This window comes from Carica papaya, chromosome 5 (assembly GCF_054855325.1).
Source record: "Carica papaya isolate Zhongbai chromosome 5, ASM5485532v1, whole genome shotgun sequence".
NCBI classification, from domain to species: domain Eukaryota; kingdom Viridiplantae; phylum Streptophyta; class Magnoliopsida; order Brassicales; family Caricaceae; genus Carica; species Carica papaya.
In genome coordinates this window covers 26,155,722-26,174,612 of record NC_142313.1, presented here as the reverse complement: position 1 = coordinate 26,174,612, position 18,891 = coordinate 26,155,722, and the positions used below count along the sequence as shown (strand labels likewise).

General features: G+C 47.7%; 1 non-coding gene and 17 pseudogenes across 1 annotated transcript; all 18 read left to right on the top strand.

Moving 5' to 3' along the window:
- The first annotated feature begins 320 nt into the window (after positions 1–320).
- LOC148256176 (5S ribosomal RNA) lies at positions 321–439 on the top strand (annotated as a pseudogene).
- A 205-nt stretch (positions 440–644) lies between these two features.
- LOC148256175 (5S ribosomal RNA) lies at positions 645–763 on the top strand. Its single transcript, XR_015820557.1, has one exon. It is a non-coding gene; the product is annotated as a 5S ribosomal RNA (ribosomal RNA).
- A 532-nt stretch (positions 764–1,295) lies between these two features.
- LOC148256174 (5S ribosomal RNA) lies at positions 1,296–1,414 on the top strand (annotated as a pseudogene).
- Positions 1,415–1,976: 562 nt separating this feature from the next.
- On the top strand, positions 1,977–2,095 carry LOC148256173 (5S ribosomal RNA; annotated as a pseudogene).
- Positions 2,096–2,658: 563 nt separating this feature from the next.
- On the top strand, positions 2,659–2,777 carry LOC148256172 (5S ribosomal RNA; annotated as a pseudogene).
- A 10,098-nt stretch (positions 2,778–12,875) lies between these two features.
- On the top strand, positions 12,876–12,994 carry LOC148256171 (5S ribosomal RNA; annotated as a pseudogene).
- Positions 12,995–13,553: 559 nt separating this feature from the next.
- Positions 13,554–13,672, top strand: LOC148256170 (5S ribosomal RNA; annotated as a pseudogene).
- A 563-nt stretch (positions 13,673–14,235) lies between these two features.
- Positions 14,236–14,354, top strand: LOC148256169 (5S ribosomal RNA; annotated as a pseudogene).
- A 205-nt stretch (positions 14,355–14,559) lies between these two features.
- Positions 14,560–14,678, top strand: LOC148256168 (5S ribosomal RNA; annotated as a pseudogene).
- Positions 14,679–15,238: 560 nt separating this feature from the next.
- Positions 15,239–15,356, top strand: LOC148256167 (5S ribosomal RNA; annotated as a pseudogene).
- A 204-nt stretch (positions 15,357–15,560) lies between these two features.
- LOC148256166 (5S ribosomal RNA) lies at positions 15,561–15,679 on the top strand (annotated as a pseudogene).
- Positions 15,680–15,888: 209 nt separating this feature from the next.
- On the top strand, positions 15,889–16,007 carry LOC148256165 (5S ribosomal RNA; annotated as a pseudogene).
- A 206-nt stretch (positions 16,008–16,213) lies between these two features.
- On the top strand, positions 16,214–16,332 carry LOC148256164 (5S ribosomal RNA; annotated as a pseudogene).
- A 209-nt stretch (positions 16,333–16,541) lies between these two features.
- LOC148256163 (5S ribosomal RNA) lies at positions 16,542–16,660 on the top strand (annotated as a pseudogene).
- An 877-nt stretch (positions 16,661–17,537) lies between these two features.
- On the top strand, positions 17,538–17,656 carry LOC148256162 (5S ribosomal RNA; annotated as a pseudogene).
- A 205-nt stretch (positions 17,657–17,861) lies between these two features.
- Positions 17,862–17,980, top strand: LOC148256161 (5S ribosomal RNA; annotated as a pseudogene).
- A 206-nt stretch (positions 17,981–18,186) lies between these two features.
- On the top strand, positions 18,187–18,303 carry LOC148256160 (5S ribosomal RNA; annotated as a pseudogene).
- A 207-nt stretch (positions 18,304–18,510) lies between these two features.
- LOC148256159 (5S ribosomal RNA) lies at positions 18,511–18,629 on the top strand (annotated as a pseudogene).
- The last annotated feature ends 262 nt before the right edge of the window (positions 18,630–18,891 follow it).

The following is an 18,891-nucleotide window of genomic DNA, read 5'->3' as shown; positions in this document are numbered from 1 at the left end:
CTATCAGAACTCCGTAGGTATGGGTGCTTGGGCGAGAGTAGTACTAGCATGGGTTACCTCCTGCGAAGTCCTTATATTTGACCCATTTTCTTGTGAAGTCCTCGTGTTGCACCCATTTTTTAGCAGATGATTCTTTCGACGTTACGCGCGACTTGTATTATGGTCCTCAGGTTTATTCGCAAATGTGAGTCACGGCGCTGTAGCATTTTACTTGATATTAGAGCGAGAATGGGAGGTGCAGTGCGCACGCACAAGGAAACAAATGACGGGAGGGGGAAGAAAGGGGAATGAGTTTATATATTTGCAGCGCAAAATTAAACAGGTGCGATCATACCAGCACTTATGCACCGGATCCCATCCGAACTCCGCATTTAAATGTGCTTGGGCGAGATTAGTACTCGGATGGGTGACCTCCTGGGAAGTCCTCGTGTCTCACAAATTTTTTTTCAGACGGGTCGTTCGACGTTATGCGCGTCTGGAACTAGGGTCCGCTGGTTTATATGCAAATGTGAGTCAAGAAGTAGGGGCATTTTAATCGATATTAGAACGAGAATGAGAGGTGAAGTGTGAACGCACAAGGAAACAAATGACGGGAGGGGGAAGAAAGGGGAAGGAGTTTATGTATTTACAGCGCGAAATTAAACAGGTGTGATCATACCAGCACTAAAGCTCCGGATCCCATCAGAACTCCGCAGTTAAGTGTGCTTGGGCGAGAGTAGTACTCGGATGGGTGACCTCTTGGGAAGTCCTCGTATCGCAATAATTTTCTTTCAGATGGGTCGTTCGACGTTACGCGCGACTAGAACTATGGTCCGCTGGTTTATACGCAAATGTGAGTCAAGAATCAGGGGCATTTTAATCGATATTAGAACGAGAAGGAGAGGTGCAGTGTGAACGCACAAGGAAACAAATGATGGGAGGGGGGGAGGGAAGAAGGAGTGTATGTATTTTCAGCACGAAATTAAACAGGTGCAGTCACACCAGCACAAATGCAGCGGCTCCCATCAGAACTCCGCAGTTAAATGTGCTTTGGCGAAAGTAGTACAATGATGGGTTACCTCCTGGGAAGTTCTCGTGTTTCACCCATTTTCTTTTTTTTAGATGTGCCGTTCGACGTTACGCGCGACTTTAATTATGGTCCGCAGATTTATTCGCAAATGTGAGTCACGGCACTGTGGCATTTTACTTGATATTTGAACGAGAACGAGAGGTGCAGTGTGCACGCACAAGGAAACAAATGACGGGAGGGGGAAGAAATGAGAAGGAGTTTATCTATCTGCAGCGCAAAATTAAACAGGTGCGATCATAGCAGCACCAATGCACCGAATCCCATCAGAACTCCGTAGTTAAGTGTGCTTGGGTGAGAGTAGTACTCGGATGGGTGACCTCCTGGGAAATCCTCGTGTCGCACTAATTTTTTGTTCAGACGGGTCGTTCGACGTTACGCGCGACTGGAACTACGGTCCACTAGTTTATACGCAAATGTGAGTCAAGAAACAGGAGCATTTTAATCGATATTAGAACGAGAAGGAGAGATGCAGAGTGCAGGCATAAGGAAACAAATGACGGGAGGGGGGATGGAGGGAGAAAAAGTGTATGTATTTGCAGTGTAGAATGAAACATGAGCAATCATACCAGCACCAATGCAACGGATTCTATCAGAACTCCGCAATTTAAGGGTGTTTGGTTGAGAGTAGCACTAGGATGGGTGACCTCCTGCGAAGTCCTTATATTTCACCAATTTTCTTAGGAAGTCCTCGTGTTGCACCCATTTTTTTGCAGATGATTCTTTCGACGATACGCGCGACTTGAATTATGGTCCTCAGGTTTATTCGCAAATGTGAGTCACGGCACCGAAGCATTTTACTTGATATTAGAACGAGCAAGGGAGGTGCAGTGCACACGCACAAGGAAACAAATGACGGGAGGGGGAAGAAAGGAGAAGGAGTTTATGTATTTGCAGTGCGAAATTAAATGGGTGCGATCATACCAGCACTAATGCACCGGATCCCATCAGAACTCCGCAATTAAGTGTGCTTGGGCAAGAGTAGTACTCGGATGGGTGACCTCCTGGGAAGGCCTCGTGTTGCACCAATTTTTTTTCAGACGAGTCGTTCGACGTTACGCGCGACTGGAACTGGGGTCCGCTGGTTTATACGCAATTGTGAGTCAAGAAGCAGGGGCATTTTAATCGATATTAGAACGAGAAGGAGAGGTGCAGTGTGAACGCACAATGAAACAATTGATGGGAGGGGGAGGGAAGGAGAAGGAGTGTTTGTATTTTCACCACGAAATGAAACAGGTGCGATCATGCCAGCACTAATGCAACAGATTCTATCAGAACTCCGTAGGTAAGGGTGTTTGGGCGAGAGTAGTACTAGCATGGGTTACCTCCTGCGAAGTTCTTATATTTCACCCATTTTCTTGTAAAGTCCTCGTGTTGCACCCATTTTCTTTTTTTTAGATGTGCCGTTCGACGTTACGCGCGACTTTAATTATGGTCCGCAGATTTATTCACAAATTTGAGTCACGGCGCCGTGGCATTTTACTTGATATTTGAACGAGAACGAGAGGTGCAGTGCGCACGCACAAGGAAACAAATGACGAGATGGGGAAGAAATGAGAAGGAGTTTATGTATTTGCACCGGGAAATTAAACTGGTGTGATCATACCAGCACTAATGCACCGGATCCCATCAGAACTCCGCAGTTAAGTGCGCTTCGGCGAGAGTAGTACTCGGATGGGTGACCTCCTAGGAAGTCCTCGTGTCGCACTAATTTTTTTTCCAGACGAGTCGTTCGACGTTACGCGCGACTGGAACTAGGTTCCCCTGGTTTATACGCAAATGTGAGTCAAGAAGCAGCGGCATTTTTGTCGATATTTTAACGAGAAGGAGAGATGCAGAGTGCACGCACAAGGAAACAAATGACGGGAGGGGGGATGGAGGGAGAAAAAGTGCATGTATTTGCAGCGCAGAATGAAACATGAGCAATCATACCAGCACCAATGCACCGGATGTAGCGCCCGGATCGAGAAGAAAAAAAAAAAAAGCCACGTCGGCAGCCACGTCAGCAGGCTCGGTCAGCAGTCCCGGCCAACCGGGGACTGCCACGTGGCAAGACCACGTCGCTCCAGAACGGGCCACGTTGGCGATCCACGTGGGCGCGATCGGACGGCCCAGATCAATCGCGCGATCGGACGGCCCAGATACAATCGCACGGACGGCCCAGATTCAATCAAAAACGAACGGCCCAGATTAAAACGAAATGGACGGCTGAGATCAAAAGGCAAGGGGTTATAAATAGAACCCCCACACCAGACCACAAACCCTAGCCGCCTGCTGCTCGCTGGAGAAGACGAACCAGAGGCCGACCGCCGCCACCCGCCGTCGCACCGGGGAAATTTCCGACCGCCGATTGAGGTAAATTTCATACCCCCGACTCGTTTTTCCACGCTGATTCCTCCTATGGCCAAATCGAAGCCAAAATCCTGGCCAAACGGCCGGAATACGCGGCCGAAGACCAGCGGCGCCGCCGCGCCCCCTCTCGGTTTTTGCCTCCGACGAGGCCCTTCACGGCCTCCGTTCGATGCAATTTTTATATCACCGTGATCACCATTCTTTTCTCTACAGGTTGACCAGAGCCGAATCACCAAAACACGAACCTCGCCGGAGAGCCGCCGCACCCGAGAGCGCCGCCGCCGGTAAGCTCTGTTTTTCCGTGATTTATTGGCCCCCCGAGGGCCCTAGGGTTGTTTTCTCACAAGGACCGATGCGAGTGTGGCCGAATTCGGCCAAAAACGGCCAAAAACAGCCAACCCGAGGCGACTCGCCGCCGCCGTCGCCGGAGCACGGCGGAGCCGCCGTGCCGGAGTTGCGATTTGGGCCGAAAGAGGCCTTGGGCCTAATTTGGGTTTTTTTTTAGAACACGTGCAGGTACTGTTAGTGTGTTTCAGTTCCCCGGGAAAAATTCAGGGAAAATTAGGGACGGCCTGTAGGCGCACTGTGAATCGTATTCGGATCCCGAAGACAAGTAAGGACCCCTCACCCTATTTCCTATCACGGTATTAAAGTTCAAAATGATAAAACGGTATTTCTTGAATTAACGCATGTGTGAAATTGCTTAAGGCTGCTAATGGAGCCTGAGTCTAGTGTGATTGATGATTTACTGTTATTTGGCCTGTTTCACAGCTTTAAATGCAATATGAGGTTTGATGTGTTTCGAGTGCATATATTACTGTTTTATAAATTATGGGTTGAAAGACTGAAGAACTGATACTGTATGTTGTCTGTTTGACATGAATTACGATTTGCTTGTTTAAATGTGAATTGATGATGCTTATTGAGGAAAAGAAAAATAAAAGATTGTGTAGACTGATAATTATATGATGGGGTCAGCCTGACTAGATATCCTGAGAGATGGTGGACGGACCGGGTCCGTAGGGAACCCTACCGGGATTGTGGTCTCACATGCCGGGCTGGGTATGGAGATCCTATAGTTTTGGCGCCCATACCGGACGGGGTATGGGGACGGCCCGTTTCACCCTCATACCGGACGGGGTATTGAGGTTTATGGTTTTGGCGCCCATACCGGACGGGGTATGGGGACGGCCCTGGAAACTGATTATGAATGTTAAAGGTTAACGGGTAGCGGGACCCCTATGGACCCCCATGGATACTAGTAGGCTGGTAAATGAGAAAAGGATATGTTGTATAATGATTGAATTACAAAAGGCGTGATAAGTGCTATGTTTTACAGCTTATATTATTCCATGATTGTGATAATGTTATTGTTTTCTTTTATTGTTTCATGAATTCCACCGAGGTAAGTGGATGGTAAAGGTTTTATCATAAATAAAAGGATTTGTTGTAAATCATGCTCCATTGGTCTTTTGTGTTTTTCTACCCACCTTTACCTCCGTGACGGTGAGATATCGTGATGTTCTTACTGGGCTAGTGTAGCTCACTCCTTATTTAACCATTTCAGATCAGGAAAACATGGTTCCCGAGCCCGTTCCGCAGGAGGACGACGAAGGGGATGCCTAGAGACTCTGTAGTCATACTCATAGTTTTATTTTCGAGTTTCTCTCTTAGTTAGTTTAATCTTTTATATTTTAAGTACGTTTTTGGTTTTGGTATAAGGGATGTTAACTGAAATTTTGATCTTGCTTCCGCATTTGATATTTTTGAATTTAAAGTTCCATTTAAAATTTCCGGGGCTGTTATAGTTGGTATCAGAGCCGCATTTCCTCGGACCCATCCCTTACACGATAGTGCCCTAGATAAATACTCACCGATATACCGTTACTCAATCATTCCTTGTGAATGCAGGTACACGGGAATGAGGAGAGGAAGGCCCCCACTAAACCGAGCTGCTAAGGATAATTCGCTTCGGGAGGATCTTGACAGACTGTATGAGATGGTGGAGGCTCTCGTAGCTGCCAGCGAAGGCAAGAGGAGAGAAGAGAGTTACCCGGACCTCCTCCGCTAGCCCAGGTTGAGCCCCCACTACAGCAGGCTGATCCCGTACCACCCCGGCAGGAGCCTGTTCCTCCACAGTACCAACCGGCACCACAGCCGCGGTACGACCCGGTACCACAGCCACAGTACCAGCAGACGCCGCCACAGCACTTTCCAGTACCCCCACCACATCAGCAGGTTCCACCACAGGGTCCCCCAGTTCACCCTCAGCCGGTCCCAGTCCTTCTACCTCGGGACCCCGCTCCTTCCTTGATCGACCCCGCCTTCATAGAGAGGTACAGGAGACTGAACCCTTCTACCTTTTCAGGGGGATCCTCGTTCGAAGAGGCCCAATACTGGCTGGCAGAGACTGAGAGAGCTTTTGAGACCTTGGGAGTGATTCCTGAGCAGAGGACTGCCATTGCCTCCTACATGCTGGTAGGGGAAGCGGTACGCTGGTGGGAGCTCAAGCGGGCCACCCTGCCTGTACCAGTTACTTGGGAGCAGTTCCTAGCGGCCTTCCATGCAGAGTATCTCCCTAAACACATCCAACATTTAAAGGAATTAGAATTTGCTCAATTGGTCCAGGGTAATATGACAGTGTCGGAGTATGCCCACAAGTTCCTGGAGCTGGGCCGACATGCCCCGGAGACATTGTTGGATGAGGGCCGAAAGGCCAGGAAATTCCAATGGGGTCTCCGCCCGGCGATCAGACAGCACTTATTGGTGATGGAGCTCGAGACATATTCGGCAGTCCTGGCAAAGGCGCAGATCATAGAAAGGAGCTTCGACACCCGCCCTCAGCTAGCGGGAAGTTCCCGACCCTCAGCCCCGCTCCGCAGGCCAGCGCCTGCCATGCCTGTCCAACCCAGTAAGAGGCCCAGGCCTGCCGTTCAGGCCCCTCCTCAGGCTATGGGGGTAGCACGTGGGAAGATCTGCCAGTACTGCGGCAGGGATCATGGGGACCGACCCTGCTACCGCCTCAACAACACCTGTCGCATATGCGGCAGTGCCCAGCACTATGCGAGGGAGTGCCCTAGAAACCAGAATCAAGGGAGGCCTCCAATCCAGGGTAGAGTTTACAATCTTACCCAGAAGGATGCCGACGCAGACCCGGACGTGGTACATGGTATGTATACTATCTCTGGCCACATTGCTCATATTTTGTTTGATACTGGTGCATCACATTCTTTTATTTCACATGTTCTTGCTTCCAAAATTTGTGTATCACCTGATAGACTTGATTCATTATTGCTTGTATCTACCGCTGGGGGGGAGACATTGCTAGGAGAGGTAGTCTACAGGGCATGTGCCGTGGAGATGGCAGATAGGAAATTGAGGGTAGACCTGATAGGGTTAGACACAGGGGATTTTGATGTAATCCTAGGAATGGATTGGCTAGCGGCGTATCACGCCACCATAGACTGCTTTAATAAAAAGATTGTATTTAATCCTCCCAACGAGGAGCCATTTACAAGTTAATAAAATTATTTGGTACTGATTTTTTCCCTAATGACAAATCTTTTTCTTCTTAGTTCTCAGTGCCTTGATATTGTATTTTCCCTAACTAGGTAAACCCAAGAAGGAAGTTTGTATCCAAGAGATTCCAGTAGTCCGAGACTTTCCAGACGTATTTCCGGATGAACTGCCCGGTCTACCAGGGGACAGGGAGGTCGAGTTCACCATAGACTTACAGCCAGGAACCCAACCCATCTCGATAGCTCCTTACCGAATGAGCCGCATCGAGATGGAAGAGCTAAGGAAACAAATCACTGAGCTACAAAACAGTGGCTTCATTAGACACAGCATTTCCCCATGGGGTGCCGGGGTTACTTTTGCAAAGAAAGGGGATGGAACGTTGAGACTGTGTATTGATTATAGAAGGATAAACAAGGTAACAATTAAAAACAAGTACCCTCTTCCCCGGATTGATGACCTTTTCGATCAGTTGCATGGTGCACAGGTCTTTTCTAAAATAGATCTACGATCAGGTTACCATCAGGTAAAGGTGAGAGCAGAAGACATCCCCAAGACGGCATTCCGAACCAGGTACGGACACTATGAGTTCCTGGTTATGCCGTTTGGGCTAACCAACGCCCCGGCCATCTTTATGGATCTAATGAACAGAATCTTCAGAGAGTTTTTGGATAAATTTGTCATCGTGTTCATCGATGATATCTTAGTCTACTCAAAGAGTAGAGAAGAACATGCTCATTAACTTGCCCAAGTCCTCCAGGTACTCAAGGAAAAGAAGTTGTATGCAAAGTTGAGCAAGTGTGGATTTTGGCTCGAGCAAACTGCCTTCCTAGGACATGTTATATCGAAGGAAGGGGTGTCGGTGAACCCCGAAAAGGTTGAAGTGGTACTTGGTTGGGAAAGGCTGACAACAGTTAAGGAAATTCGCAGTTTCCTAGGGATGGCGGGTTATTACCGCCGGTTTGTCGAAGGGTTCTCCAGTCTAGCGGCCCCTCTAACCCGACTCACAAAGAAGAATGCAAAGTTTGATTGGAATGAGAACTGCGAAAGGAGTTTTTCAGAATTGAAGAAGCGACTGACTACTGCACCCGTGCTGGCTCTACCAAGTGGATCAGGAGGGTATACAGTTTATAGTGATGCCTCCTATCTGGGCCTGGGTTGTGTCCTGATGCAGCATGGAAAGGTTATAGCATATGGGTCTAGACAGCTAAAGAATCATGAGAAGAACTATCCTACCCATGACTTGGAGCTTGCCGCAATCATACACGCCTTGAAAATCTGGCGCCATTATTTGTATGGAGAGACCTTTCAGATATACACCGATCATAAGAGCTTGAAGCACATCTTCACTCAGAAGGATCTCAACATGCGTCAGAGAAGGTGGATGGAACTCCTCAAGGACTATGATTGTGACATCCTATACCATCCAGGTAAGGGCAACGTAGTAGCCGATGCCCTCAGCAGAAAGAGTGCAGGCACCCTAGCCCATCTAATGGTTTCGGAATGCAGGTCCATTGGGGCTACGCAGCAGGTTCGACTGCGAGATCTGAAGAGGGCCACATGTTTGAGCCACCTAGCAGTCCAACCCGAGTTAATCCAAAGAATAAAGGAAGCCCAGTCAATCGACCCCGCCTTAGTAACCCGCAAGAAGGATGCAGAACAGGGAATGAACTCAGAATTTCAGATCTCTGCCGACGGATTGATTCGTTTCAAGGACAGAATGTGTGTCCCAGACGACAGTGAATTAAAAAGAGACATCATGACAAAGTCCCATAGTTCAAGGTTTGCCATGCATCCAAGAAGTACAAAAATGTACCAAACTATGCGACCTCGATTCTGGTGGAATGGGATGAAGAGAGATATAGCCGACTTTGTATTTAAGTGCTTGGTATGTCAGTAGGTCAAAGCAGAACATCAACGCCCAGGGGGGTTGCTTCAGCGTTTACCGATTCCAGAGTGGAAGTGGGAACACATCACCATGGACTTCGTATCGGGACTACCCAAGGCACGATCGGGACACGATGCCATATGGGTAATTGTTGACCGACTCACTAAGTCTTCCCACTTCCTGGCCATCAGAATGACTGATTCTCTGGACAAGTTGGCAAGAATGTATGTCCGGGAAATAGTCAGACTGCATGGAGTCCCAGTAACAGTGGTATCCGACAGGGATCCCAGATTCACTTCTCGGTTTTGGAATAGTTTCCAGCAAGCTATGGGAACAAAGCTGTCCCTTAGTACTGCCTTCCACCCCCAAACCGATGGACAATCAGAGAGGACAATCCGTACGCTGGAGGATATGCTCCGAGCTTGTGTCCTTGACTCCGGGGGCCATTGGGACGACCATCTACCCCTGATAGAGTTTACCTACAACAACAGTTACCAAGCAAGCATCGGCATGGCCCCATACGAGGCGCTATACGGGCATCCGTGCAGATCACCAATTTGTTGGGAGGAAGTGGGCGATAGAAGATTGTTTGGCCCGGATTTGGTGGAAGAAACCACGTCCAAGATATTTAAGATCAAGAAGAACATCCAGACAGCTCAGAGTAGGCAGAAGAGTTATGCCGATACCCGGAGGAGAGACCTGGCCTTTGAGAAAGGTGACCGGGTGTTTCTTAAAGTCACCCCCTTCAAGGGAATTAGTAGGTTCGGCAGGAGGGGAAAATTAAACCCCAGATACATTGGACCCTTTGAAATCTTAGACAAGATTGGTACCACTGCCTACAGACTTGCACTGCCCCCTGAGCTCTCCCGGGTTCATAATGTGTTTCATGTATCTATGTTACGTAAGTACAATCCGGACCCTTCTCATGTCTTGGCTCACGAACCGCTTCCACTCCGAGAGGACTTGTCTTATGAAGAAGTACCAGTCAGTATCACGGACCGAGAAAGCAGAATACTCCGCAACCGGGAAATATCATTTGTAAAAGTCATGTGGCAGAACCACACGCCTAGGGAGGCGACTTGGGAACTGGAATCAGAATTTAGGGCCCAATATCCCCATCTGTTTGATCAAGAGTAATGAGGCAAATTTGGGGACCAAATTTCTTTATGGGGGGGAGAGTTGTAGCGCCCGGATCGAGGAAAAAAAAAAAAAAGTCACGTCGGCAGCCACGTCAGCAGGCCCGGTCAGCAGTCCCGGCCAACCGGGGCCTGCCACGTGGCAAGACTACGTCGCTCTGGAACGGGCCACGTTGGCGATCCGCATGGGCGCGATCGGACGGCCCAGATCAATCGCACGATCGGACGGTCCAGATACAATCGCACGGACGGCCCAGATTCAATCAAAAACGAACGGCCCAGATTAAAACAAAATGGACGGCTGAGATCAAAAGGCAAGGGGTTATAAATAGAACCCCCACACCAGACCACAAACTCTAGCCGCCTGCCGCTCGCCGGAGAAGACGAACCAGAGGCCGACCGCCGCCACCCGCCGCCGCACCGAGGAAATTTCTGACCGCCGATCGAGGTAAATTTCATACCCCCGACTCATTTTTCCACGCTGATTCCTCCTATGGCCAAATCGAAGCCAAAATCCCGGCCAAACGGCCGGAATACGCGGCTGAAGACCAGCGGCGCCGCCGCGCCCCCTCTCGGTTTTTGCCTCTGACGAGGCCCTTCCCGGCCTCCGTTCGATGTAATTTTTATATCACCGTGATCACCATTCTTTTCTCTACAGGTTGACCGGAGCCGAATCACCAAAACACGAACCTCGCCGGAGAGCCGCCGCACCCGAGAGCGCCGCCGCCGGTAAGCTCCATTTTTCCGTGATTTTTTGGCCCCCCGATGGCCCTAGGGTTGTTTTCTCACAAGGACCGATGCGAGTGTGGCCGAATTCGGCCGAAAACGGCCGAAAACAGCCATCCCGAGGCGACTCGCCGCCGCCGTCGCCGGAGCACGGCGGAGCCGCCGTGCCGGAGTTGCGATTTGGGCCGAAAGAGGCCCTGGGCCTAATTTGGGTTTTTTTTTGGAACACGTGCAGGTACTGTTAGTGTGTTTCAGTTCCCCAGGAAAAATTCAGGGAAAATTAGGGACGGCCTGTAGGCGCACTGTGAATCGTATTCGGATCCCGAAGACAAGTAAGGACCCCTCACCCTATTTCCTATCACGGTATTAAAGTTCAAAATGATAAAACGGTATTTCTTGAATTAACGCATGTGTGAAATTGCTTAAGGCTGCTAATGGAGCCCGAGTCTAGTGTGATTGATGATTTACTGTTATTTGGCCTGTTTCACAGCTTTAAATGCATTATGAGGTTTGATGTGTTCATTTTATAGTTTCGAGTGCATATATTACTGTTTTATAAATTATGGGTTGAAAGACTGAAGAACTGATACTGTATGTTGTCTGTTTGACATGAATTACGATTTGCTTGTTTAAATGTGAATTGATGATGCTTATTGAGGAAAAGGAAAAAAAAATTTTGTGTAGACTGATAATTATATGATGGGGTCAGCCTGACTAGATATCCTGAGAGATGGTGGACGGACCGGGTCCGTAGGGAACCCTACCGGGATTGTGGTCTCACATGCCGGGCTGGGTATGGAGATCCTATGGTTTTGGCGCCCATACCGGACGGGGTATGGGGACGGCCCGTTTCACCCTCATACCGGACGGGGTATTGAGGTTTATGGTTTTGGCGCCCATACCGGACGGGGTATGGGGACGGCCCTGGAAACTGATTATGAATGTTAAAGGTTAACGGGTAGCGGGACCCCTATGGACCCCCATGGATACTAGTAGGCTGGTAAATGAGAAAAGGATATGTTGTATAATGATTGAATTACAAAAGGCGTGATAAGTGCTATGTTTTACAGCTTATATTATTCCATGATTGTGATAATGTTATTGTTTTCTTATATTGTTTCATGAATTCCACCGAGGTAAGTGGATGGTAAAGGTTTTATCATAAATAAAAGGATTTGTTGTAAATCATGCTTCATTGGTCTTTTGTGTTTTTCTACCCACCTTTACCTCCGTGACGGTGAGATATCGTGATGTTCTTACTGGGCTAGTGTAGCTCACTCCTTATTTAACCATTTTAGATCAGGAAAACATGGTTCCCGAGCCCGTTCCGCAGGAGGACGACGAAGGGGATGCCTAGAGACTCTGTAGTCATACTCATAGTTTTATTTTCGAGTTTCTCTCTTAGTTAGTTTAATCTTTTATATTTTAAGTACGTTTTTGGTTTTGGTGTAAGGGATGTTAACTGAAATTTTGATCTCGCTTCCGCATTTGATATTTTTGAATTTAAAGTTCCATTTAAAATTTCCGGGGCTGTTATACCGGATCCCATCAGAACTCCGCATTTAAGTGTGCTTGGGCGAGAGTAGTACTCGGATGGGTGACCACCTGGGAAGTCCTCGTGTCGCACTAATTTTTTTTTCAGACGGGTCGTTCGACGTTACGCGCGACTGGAACTAGGGTCCACTTGTTTATACGCAAATGTGAGTCAAGAAGCATGGGCATTTTAATTGATATTAGAACGAGAAAGATAGATGCAGAGTGCATGCACAAGGAAACAAATGACGGGAGGGGGGTTGGAGGGAGAAAAAGTGTATGTATTTGCAGCGGAGAATGAAACATGAGCAATCATACCAGCACCAATGCAACGGATTCTATCAGAACTCCGCAAGTTAAGGGTGCTTGGGCGAGAGTAGCACTAGGATGGGTGACCTCTTGCGAAGTCCTTATATTTCACCTATTTTCTTAGGAAGTCCTCGTGTTGCACCTATTTTTTTGCAAATGATTCTTTCGACGATACGCACGACTTGAATTATGGTCTTCAGGTTTATTCGCAAATATGAGTCACGGCACCGTAGCATTTACTTGATACTAGAACGAGCACGGGAGGTGCAGTGCGCACGCACAAGGAAACAAATGACAAGAGGGGGAAGAAAGGAGAAGGAGTTTATGTATTTGCAGCGCGAAATTAAACGGGTGTGATCATACCAGTACTAATGCACCAGATCCCATCAGAACTCCGCAGTTAAATGTGCTTGGGCGAGAGAAGTACTCGGATGGGTGACCTCCAGGGAAGTCCTCGTGTCGCACAAATTTTTTTTCAGACGGGTCGTTCGACATTACGCGCGACTGGAACTGGGGTCCGCTGGTTTATACGCAATTGGGAGTCAAGAAGCAGTGGCATTTTAATCGATATTAGAACGAGAAGGAGAGGTACAGTGTGAACGCACAAGGAAACAATTGATGGGAGGGGGAGGGAAGGAGAAGGAGTGTATGTATTTTCAGCACGAAATGAAACAGGTGCGATCATACCAGCACTAATGCAACGGATTCTATCAGAACTCTGTAGGTAAGGGTGCTTGGGCGAGAGTAGTACTAGCATGGGTTACCTCCTGCGAAGTCCTTATACTTCACCCATTTTCTTGTGAAGTCCTCGTGTTGCACCCATTTTTTTGCAGATGATTCTTTCGACGATACGCGCGACTTGAATTATGGTCCTCAGGTTTATTCGCAAATGTGAGTCACGGTACCGTAGCATTTTACTTGATATTAGAACGAGCACGGGAGGTGCAGTGCGCACGCACAAGGAAACAAATGACGGGAGGGGGAAGAAAGGAGAAGGAGTTTATGTATTTGCAGCGCGAAATTAAACGGGTGCGATCATACTAGCACAAATGCACCGGATCCCATCAGAACTCCACAGTTAAGTGTGCTTTGGCGAAAGTAGTACAATGATGGGTTACCTCCTGGGAAGTTCTCGTGTTGCACCCATTTTTATTTTTTCAGATGTGTCGTTCGACGTTACGCGCGACTTTAATTATGGTCCGCAGATTTTTTCGCAAATGTGAGTCACGATGCCGTGGCATTTTACTTGATATTTAAACGAGAACGAGAGGTGCAGTGTGAACGCACAAGGAAACAATTGATGGGAGGGGGAGGGAAGGAGAAGGAGTGTATGTATTTTCAGTATGAAATGAAACAGGTGCGATCATACCAGCACTAATGCAACGGATTCTATCAGAACTCCGTAGGTAAGGGTGCTTGGGCGAGAGTAGTACTATCATGTGTTACCTCCTGCGAAGTTTTTATATTTCACCCATTTTCTTGTGAAGTCCTCGCGTTGCACCAATTTTTTTGCAGATGATTCTTTTGACGTTACGCGCGACTTGAATTATGGTCCTCAGGTTTATTCGCAAATGTGAGTCACGGCGCTGTAGCATTTTGCTTGATATTAGAACTAGAACGGGAGATGCAGTGCGCACGCACAAGGAAAAAAATGACGAGAGGGGGAAGAAAGGGGAAGGAGTGCATGTATTTGCAGCGCAAAACTAAACAGGTGCGATCATACCAGCACTAAAGCCCCGGATCCAATCCGAACTCTGCAGTTAAGTGTGCTTGGGCGAGATTTGTACTCGGATGGTTGATCTCCTGGGAAGTCCTCGTGTCGCGCCAATTTTTTTTCAGACGGGTCGTTCGACGTTATGCGCGTCTGGAACTAGGGTCCGCTGGTTTATACGTAAATGTGAGTCAAGAAGCAGGGGCATTTTAATCGATATTAGAACGAGAATGAGAGGTGGAGTGTGAACGCACAAGGAAACAATTGACGGGAGGGGGAAGAAAGGAGAAGGAGTGTATGTATTTGCAGCGCGAAATTAAACAGGTGCGATCATACCAGCACTACAGCCCCGGATCCCATCAGAACTCCGCAGTTAAGTGTGCTTGGGTGAGAGTAGTACTCGGATTGGTGACCACCTGGGAAGCCCTCGTGTTGCACCTATTTTTTTCGGATGGGTTGTTCGTCGTTACACGCGAATGGAATTATAAACCGCTGGTTCATTTACAAAGGTGAGTCACGGTGCCGGGGCATATTACTTGATATTAGAACGAGAAAGAGAGATGCAGAGTGCACGCACAAGGAAACAAATGACGGGAGGGGGGATGGGAGGAGAAAGAGTGTATGTATTTACAGTGCAGAATGAAACATGAGGGATCATACCAGCACTAATGCAACGGATTCTATCAGAACTCTGTAGTTAAGGGTGCTTGGGCGAGAAAAGTACTCGGATGGGTGACCTCCTGCGAAGTCCTTATATTTCACCCATTTTCTTGGGAGGTCCTCGTGTTGCACCCATCTTTTTGCAGATGATTCTTTCGACGTTACGCGCGACTTGATTTATGGTTAGCAGGTTTATTCGCAAATGTGAGTCACGGCGCCGTGGCATTTTACTTGATATTAGAACGAGTACGGGAGGTGCAGTGCGCACGCACAAGGAAACAAATGACAGGATGAGGAAGAAAAGAGAAGGAATGTATGTATTTGAAGCGCAAAATTAAACAAGTGGCATCATACCAGCACTAATGCACTGGATTCCATCAGAACTCTGCAGTTAAGTGTGCTTGGGCGAGAGTAGTACTCGGATGGGTGACCTCTTGGGAAGTCCTCGTATCGCAACAATTTTTTTTCAGATGGGTCGTTCGACGTTACGCGCGACTGGAACTATGGTCCGCTGGTTTATACACAAATGTGAGTCAAGAATCAGGGGCATTTTTATCGATATTAGAACGAGAAGGAGAGGTGCAGTGTGAACGCACAAGGAAACAAATGAAGGGAGGGGGGGAGGGAAGAAGGAGTGTATGTATTTTCAGCACGAAATTAAACAGTTGCGGTCACACCAGCACAAATGCACCGGATCCCATCAGAACTCCGCAGTTAAGTGTGCTTTGGCGAAAGTAGTACAATGATGGGTTAACTCCTGGGAAGTTCTCGTCTTGCACCCATTTTCTTTTTTTCAGATGTGCCGTTCGACGTTACGCACGACTTTAATTATGGTCCGCAGATTTATTCAAAAATGTGAGTCACGGCGCCGTGGCATTTTACTTGATATTTGAACGAGAACGAGAGGTGCAGTGCGCACGCACAAGGAAACAAATGACGGGAGGGAGAAGAAAGGGGAATGAGTTTATGTATTTGCAGTGCAAAATTAAACAGCTGCGATCATACTAGCACTAATGCACCGGATCCCATCAGAACTCCGCATTTAAGTGTGCTTGGGCGAGAGTAGTACTCGGATGGGTGACCACCTGAGAAGTCCTCGTGTCGCACTAATTTTTTTTTTCAGATGGGTCGTTCGACGTTACGCGCGACTGGAACTATGGTCCGCTGGTTTATACACAAATGTGAGTCAAGAATCAGGGGCATTTTTATCGATATTAGAACGAGAAGGAGAGGTGCAGTGTGAACGCACAAGGAAACAAATGAAGGGAGGGGGGGAGGGAAGAAGGAGTGTATGTATTTTCAGCACGAAATTAAACAGTTGCGGTCACACCAGCACAAATGCACCGGATCCCATCAGAACTCCGCAGTTAAGTGTGCTTTGGCGAAAGTAGTACAATGATGGGTTACCTCCTGGGAAGTTCTCGTGTTGCACCCATTTTCTTTTTTTCAGATGTGCCGTTCGACGTTACGCACGACTTTAATTATGGTCCGCAGATTTATTCGCAAATGTGAGTCACGGCGCCGTGGCATTTTACTTGATATTTGAACGAGAACGAGAGGTGCAGTGCGCACGCACAAGGAAACAAATGACGGGAGGGGGAAGAAAGGAGAAAGAGTTTATATATTTGCAGCGCGAAATTAAACAGTTGCGATCATACCAGCACTAATGCACCGGATCCCATCAGAACTACGTAGTTAAGTGTGCTTGGGTGAGAATAGTACTCGGATGGGTGACCTCCTGGGAAGTCCTCGTGTCGCATTAATTTTTTTTTTCAGACGGGTCGTTCGACGTTACGCGCGACTGGAACTAGGGTCCATTGGTTTATACGCAAATGTGAGTCAAGAAGCAGGGGCATTTTAATCGATATTAGAACGAGAAGGAGAGATGCAGATTGCACGCACAGGAAAACAAATGATGGGAGGAGAAAGAGTGTATGTATTTGCAGTGCAGAATGAAACATGAGGGATCATGCCAGCACTAATGCAACGGATTCTATCAGAACTCCGCAGTTAAGGGTGCTTGGGCGAGAAAAGTACTCGGATAGGTGACCTCCTGCGAAGTCCTTATATTTCACCCATTTTCTTGGGAAGTCCTCGTATCGCAACAATTTTTTTTCAGATGGGTCGTTCGACGTTATGCGCGACTGGAACTATGGTCCGCTGGTTTATACGCAAATGTGAGTCAAGAATCAGGGGCATTTTAATCGATATTAGAACGAGAAGGAGAGGTGCAGTGTGAACGCACAAGGAAACAAATGATGGGAGGGGGGGAGGGAAGAAGGAGTGTATGTATTTTCAGCACGAAATTAAACAGGTGCGGTCACACCAGCACAAATGCACCGGATCCCATCATAACTCCGCAGTTAAGTGTGCTTTGGCGAAAGTAGAACAATGATGGGTTACATCCTGGGAAGTTCTCGTGTTGCACCTATTTTCTTTTTTTCAGATGTGCCGTTCGACGTTACGCGTGACTTTAATTATGGTTTGCAGATTTATTCGCAAATGTGAGTCACGGCGCCGTGGCATTTTACTTGATATTTGAACGAGAACGAGAGGTGCAGTGCGCACGCACAAGGAAACGAATGACGGGAGGGGAAAAAAAGGAGAAGGAGTTTATGTATTTGCAGCGCAAAATTAAACAGGTGCGATCATACCAGCACTTATGCACCGGATCCCATCAGAACTCCGCAGTTAAGTGTGCTTGGGCGAGAGTAGTACTCGGATGGGTGACCTCTTAGGAAGTCCTCGTGTCGCACAAATTTTTTTTCAGACGGGTCGTTCAACGTGACGCGCGTCTGAAACTAGGGTCCGCTGGTTTATACGCAAATGTGAGTCAAGAAGCAGGGGCATTTTAATCGATATTAGAACGAGAATGAGAGGTGAAGTGTGAACGCACAAGGAAACAAATGACAGGAGGAGGAAGAAAGGAGAAAGAGTGTATGTATTTGCAGCACGAAATTAAACAGGTGCGATCATACCAGCACTAATGCAACGGATCCCATTATAACTCTGCAGTTAAGTGTGCTTGGGCGAGAGTAGTACTCGGATGGGTGACCTCCTGGGAAGTTCTCGTGTTGCACAAATTTTTTTTCAGACGGGTCGTTTGACGTTACGCGCAACTGGAACTATGGTCCACTTGTTTATACGCAAATGTGAGTCAAGAAGCAGGGGCATATTAATCGATATTAGAACGAGAAAAAGAGGTGCAGTGTGAACGCACAAGGAAACAAATGATGGGAGGGGGGAGGGAAGGAGAAGGAGTGTATGTATTTTCAGCATGAAATTAAACAGGTGCTATCACACAAGCACAAATACACCGGATTATCAGAACTCCGCAGTTAAGTGTGCTTTGGCGAAAGTAGTACAAGGATGGGGTACCTCCTGGGAAGTTCTCGTGTTGCACTCATTTTTTTTTTGAGATGTGCCATTCGACGTTACGCGCGACTTTAATTATAGTCCGCAGATTTATTCGAAAATGTGAGTCACTGCGCCATGGCATTTTACTTGATATTTGAACGAGAACGAGAGGTGCAGTGCGCACGCACAAGGAAACAAATGACGGGAGGGGGAAGAAAGGAGAAGGAGTGTACGTATTTGCAGCGCGAAATTAAACAGGTGCCATCATACCAGCACTAATGCACCGTATCCCATCAGAACTCAGCAGTTAAGTGTGCTTGGGCGGGAGTAGTACTCGGATTGGTGACCTCTTGGGAAGTCCTCGTGTTGCACCCATTTTTTTTCGGATGGGTCGTTCGGCGTTACGCGCGAATGCAATTATAAACCGCTGGTTCATTCGCAAAGGTGAGTCACGGTGCCGGGGCATTTTACTTGATATTAGAACGAGAAAGAGAGATGCAGAGTGCACGCACAAGGAAACAAATGATGGGAGAGAGGATGGAGAGAGAAAGAGTGTATGTATTTGCAGCGCAGAATGAAACATGAGCGATCATACCAGCACCAATGCAACGGATTCTATCAGAACTCCGCAAGTTAA